Below are 6,000 nucleotides of genomic sequence, written 5' to 3'. Positions count from 1 at the left end.
CTGCGCTGCATTACCCACTACCTCTCCCAGTATTTAAGGCCCTGTCTTTCAGCTCTCCGGTGTCAGATCGTCTGCAAAGCTCACACCCGGAACCTGTTTGCTCGCGCTTCTGGCTCACCCTGGTTTTGTGACCCCGGACCTGCCTGTTTTTTGGATACTCTTCTGCCTCAGGAGATCCAGACCTGCTTCTGCCATTACGACTCCTGACTACTCTTCTATCCCGGTAACTCTGACCAGCCTTCTGCCTTGCTACTACGTATTTTGGATTTCCCTTGAACTGTACTGCTGCCTGGTTTCATTCCGCCCTGTTGTGTCTGTGTCTCCCCCCCCCAGGACTTCTGGACCACCCACCACCGGCTTCATAGGACGCATCGCTGCCACTGGGGGGGGCACAGACCCAGCGCATTGGACGGGATCCCTGTTACCCCTGGAGCCTTCATTCACTCCCTACTTCCCTTTTCCCCTTAAGTTTAATAAACTTTCTGGTGTGACGCAATTGTGGTCCTCTGGTCGTCTGTCTGAACCGTGACAGTACGATCTGACCATTATGGACTCAGCGCACACTTTCCCCGACATGGAAACCGATGAGCATGAGCAGCAGTTCCAGCAGCAGCAACAACAACTCGCCATGATCATTCAACTCCTCACCAACCTTACCCCAGCCAGTCTGCCCACCAGCCCAGCCCCCGAGTTACCTGCCCCGGTCATTGCAGCCGCTGCTCCGGAACCCAAGATTGGAAACCCCGAGCGGTTCAACGGCGATTCAACCCAGGTCCGGCCATTCCTGACTAGCTGCCGACTTCAGTTCTCCTTGCAGCCAAGGACCTTCGCCACGGAGGGGGCTAAAGTTGGGTATGCCATCACTCACCTGACGGGCCGAGCTCGACTCTGGGGAACAGCAGAGTTCGAACGTCAAACCCCCGCATGTGCAACCTTCGACCTGTTTGCTGAGGAGATGCTGAAGGTGTTTGACCTGGATTCACCCACTGCAGAGGCGTCTCGTGAACTGTTCAGTATTCGACAAGGCAGACGTACAGTCGCAGACCATTCCATCGACTTCCGAACCCTGGCTAGACGAAGTTCTTGGAACACACCATCGTTGGTGGACGCGTTCTTCCATAGTTTGGCTGACTATATCAAGGACGAGTTGGTCTCCCATGAACTGCCTTCCACTCTTGATGAAGCCATCGCACTGACTGTCAGGATCGACAGAAGGATACAGACCCGTCGTCGTGAGAGGGGGCGCCAAGGTCCACCTACTACCGGCATTCGGAGAGATCCGACTGGGCTCCTGTCATCTACTGCCACTCACCCAGGTCAGCTTGATCAGTCTGAGCCTATGGAGATTGGGCGAGCCTCCCTCACTCCTGCAGAGCGCCAGCGCCGCTTCACCTCAAACCTCTGCCTCTATTGTGGAGGTGATGGACATCGTGTGGTAACCTGCCCTTTAAAGGGCCGAAGCTCACCGGGCATAGGGGGAGTCCGGTTGAGTTCAATGACCATCCAGTCCTCCGACCGCAAACCCCTGCTGCAAGTTCACCTCCGCCTCTCTGACTCAACTCACACCCTGGCTGCTCTGGTGGATTCTGGCGCCGAAGCCAACATAATGGACATCAAGCTGGCACGCCAACTGGGACTGGAGAACCTCCGTTTGACACCTCCTATTCCTGCCCGGGCACTGGACGGACACTTACTCGGATCGGTCACTCATGTCACGGCCCCGGTCTCGATGGGTCTGTCCGGAAACCATCAAGAAACTATCCAGTTTCACCTGCTCCCCTCTCCAGGCCAACCCCTCATCCTGGGTTACCCATGGCTCCGCCGGCACAACCCTCAGCTCGACTGGGTGACCGGGGTGATCAGGGAGTGGGGAGAGGACTGCCACCGAACCTGCCTGCTTGCTGCCGCACTACCCCCTCGGCCAGTACCTACTAACTCCGCTCCTGACCTCTCCAATGTCCCAGAATGCTACCATGGTCTCAGAGAGGTGTTTAACAAAGCAAGAGCCACATCTCTGCCCCCTCACCGACCGTACGACTGTGCCATCGACCTCCTCCCTGGAACAGCTCCTCCAAAGGGTCGTCTTTATTCGTTGTCTGCTCCTGAAAGAAAGTCCATGGAGGACTACATCAATGGCTCTCTGTCCGCAGGATTAATCCGTTCATCTTCATCTCCTGCTGGTGCTGGCTTCTTCTTTGTGGGGAAGAAGGACGGATCTCTTCGCCCCTGCATCGACTACAGGGGACTCAACGACATCACAGTGAAAAACCGTTACCCTCTGCCTCTGCTCACCTCTGCTTTTGAGTTGCTCCAGGGAGCCACTGTTTTTACCAAGTTGGATCTCAGAAACGCTTACCACCTAGTGCGGATCCGGGAGGGAGATGAATGGAAAACCGCATTCAATACACCAACAGGCCACTACGAGTATCTGGTTATGCCTTTTGGCCTCACCAATGCTCCTGCTGTGTTCCAGGCTCTAGTGAATGATGTACTGCGGGACATGTTAAACAAGTTTGTCTTCGTTTACCTGGATGACATCTTAATCTACTCCAGAAACCTGTCTGAACACACCCGCCATGTCCAGCAAGTCCTTCATCGTCTTCTGGAGAATTCCCTCTACGCCAAGGCAGAGAAATGTGAGTTTCACGTCAAGACAGTGGCCTTCCTGGGGTACATAGTGGCAGAGGGAAGTATCCAAATGGATCCTGCCAAAGTATCAGCAGTCACTTCATGGCCAGTTCCGGAGAACAGAAAGAAGCTGCAACAGTTTCTGGGGTTTGCTAACTTCTATAGGAAGTTTATCCGGAACTACAGTACCGTTGCTGCCCCTCTCACTGCTCTAACCAGCACCAAGCAACCCTTCACCTGGACCCCAGCAGCCGACAAAGCCTTCAGTACCCTCAAGGTGAGGTTCACCTCCGCTCCCATCCTCCAGATGCCTGATGTGGACCGGCAATTCATTGTGGAGGTGGACGCCTCGGATGTGGGAGTTGGTGCTGTGATTTCTCAGTGGGCTGCGGAGGATAGGAAGCTCCATCCCTGTGCCTTTTTCTCACGTCGGTTGTCCCCCTCTGAGTGCAATTACGACATAGGGAACCGTGAGCTGCTGGCTGTGAAGCTTGCCTTGGAGGAGTGGCGTCACTGGCTGGAGGGGTCCACCATTCCATTTCTCGTTTGGACCGATCATAAGAACCTGGAGTACATCCGCACGGCCAAACGGTTGAACTCCAGGCAGTCCCGCTGGGCCCTGTTCTTCACCAGGTTTAATTTCACTCTGTCATACCGGCCTGGATCACGCAACACCAAGCCAGACGCCCTCTCCCGTCAATTCCAGAAGGATGACACCCCCTCCAAGGACCCTGTGTCGATTCTGCCAAGTCCCTGCATCGTTGCAGCTCTGACCTGGGCTGTTGAGGAACAGGTGCTGGAGGCTCTCCGTAACCAGCCAGGTCCCAGCACTTGCCCAGCTGACCGCCTTTTTGTCCCCGAAGACCTGAGGTCCCAGGTCGTTCAGTGGGGACATGACTCCCGCCTAGCTTGTCACCCTGGCTCCACCCGCACTTACAACCTGCTCGCCCAGAGGTTCTGGTGGCCCTCTCTGAGGAAGGATGTACGGGAATTCGTCCAAGCCTGCCCCATCTGCAACCAACACAAGTCGTCCTGCCAGCCCCCAGCCGGATTGCTGCAGCCCCTGCCTGTGCCCAGACGTCCCTGGTCTCACATCGCCCTTGACTTTGTCACGGGGCTGCCCCCTTCAAGTGGCATGACCGTCATTCTCACCATCGTTGACCGTTTCAGCAAGATGGCACACTTCATTCCCCTCCCCAAGCTCCCAACCGCCAAGGAGACCGCCCAGGTGGTCCTGGAACACGTCTTCCGGATCCACGGACTGCCAAAGGATGTAGTTTCTGACCGTGGTCCACAATTCTCCTCCGCTTTTTGGAAGGAGTTCTGTCACCTGCTGGGAGCCACAGTCAGTCTGACTTCCGGATTCCATCCCCAATCCAATGGGCAGTCAGAGCGGGCTAATCAGGAGCTCGAGAAGGCACTGCGATGCATGACTTCACGCAACCCCCACTCCTGGTCGCAGCAATTGACATGGGTGGAGTATGCACACAATTCTCTGACCTGCTCTGCCATCGGTATGTCCCCTTTCCAATGTGTTTATGGATACCAGCCTCCTCTATTTGCCAGCCAGGAAGAGGAGGTTACTTGCCCATCTGCACTTGCTTTTGCCCGTCGATGTCGCCGCACCTGGTCACAAGCCCGAGCCACACTCCTCAGATCCGTTGCCAGCTACACTACCGGGGCCAACCGTCGGAGAATTCCTGCTCCCACCTACCATGTTGGTCAAAGGGTGTGGTTGTCATCGAAGAACCTGCCACTCAGGGTGGAGTCGCAGAAGCTGGCACCTCGGTTCATTGGCCCATTCCCTATCATAAGAGTGATTAGCCCAACTGCTGTCCGGCTCCAACTGCCTAATTCCCTGAGGGTGCACCCCACTTTCCATGTGTCTAAGATTAAGCCCATCCATGAGAGTCCGCTGGTCCCTGCTGCGCCTGGTCCTCCTCCTCCACGGCTCGTCGATGGTGGTCTGGTTTACACCGTCCGCCGCCTGCTTCGGTCCAGACGGAGGGGTAGGGGTCTCCAGTACCTCATTGACTGGGAGGGCTATGGACCTGAGGAGAGGACCTGGGTGCCAGCTAGTCGGATTGTGGATAGGACTCTCATCACCGCTTTCCACCAACGGCATCCTGATCAACCTGCAATCCGTAGGGGCCGCCCCAGAGGGGTCCCTAACCGTCCGGCCCGCTCGGCTTCCTGTCCTGTGCCTGATCCTGTCTCGGGACCTGTCCCATCTCCCGACCACGGCCCTCCGGCTTCCTCCGAGGATGAGGACGTTCACTCGGACCGTTCGGAGGAGTTCTAGCCCTCCTCCGGCTCCCCTCCTCCCGCCCGGCGTGGTGTTGCTTTTGGGACTTCTGGGGCCGTCCCTTGGGGGGGGGGTTCTGTCATGGGCCTCTCACTCCACCGGGTTACCACCTTAATTTTCTTCCACTCTGCTCACCACTCTCTCTACTCAGCCTAACTAGCTCCACCTGTCCCTGCTCTGCTCTGCTCTAATTACTCTGCCAGCTGCGCTGCATTACCCACTACCTCTCCCAGTATTTAAGGCCCTGTCTTTCAGCTCTCCGGTGTCAGATCGTCTGCAAAGCTCACACCCGGAACCTGTTTGCTCGCGCTTCTGGCTCACCCTGGTTTTGTGACCCCGGACCTGCCTGTTTTTTGGATACTCTTCTGCCTCAGGAGATCCAGACCTGCTTCTGCCATTACGACTCCTGACTACTCTTCTATCCCGGTAACTCTGACCAGCCTTCTGCCTTGCTACTACGTATTTTGGATTTCCCTTGAACTGTACTGCTGCCTGGTTTCATTCCGCCCTGTTGTGTCTGTGTCTCCCCCCCCCAGGACTTCTGGACCACCCACCACCGGCTTCATAGGACGCATCGCTGCCACTGGGGGGGGCACAGACCCAGCGCATTGGACGGGATCCCTGTTACCCCTGGAGCCTTCATTCACTCCCTACTTCCCTTTTCCCCTTAAGTTTAATAAACTTTCTGGTGTGACGCAATTGTGGTCCTCTGGTCGTCTGTCTGAACCGTGACAGTGTCTGTTTTTCCAGGAGTCGATTTCCTTTTTGGGGTATCAGTTGTCAGCTTCAGGGGTGAAGATGGAGGTAGACCGAGTGTCAGCCGTGCGTAATTGGCAAACACCAACCACTGTGAAAGAGGTGCAGCAGTTTTTGGGGTTTGCGAATTACTACCGGAGGTTTATCCGGGGTTTTGGGCAGGTGGCAGCTCCCATCACGTCTCTCTTGAAGGGGGGCCCGGTGCGTCTGCAGTGGTCAGTCGAGGCGGACAGGGCGTTTGGGAGGCTGAAGGACCTGTTTACCTCGGCTCCGGTGCTGGCGCATCCGGATCCCTCTTTACCATTTCAGGT

Source organism: Coregonus lavaretus (genome assembly GCF_964263955.1).
Source record: "Coregonus lavaretus genome assembly, chromosome: 33".
In the NCBI taxonomy this organism is placed as follows: domain Eukaryota; kingdom Metazoa; phylum Chordata; class Actinopteri; order Salmoniformes; family Salmonidae; genus Coregonus; species Coregonus lavaretus.
Note: the sequence above shows the minus strand (reverse complement) of the source record.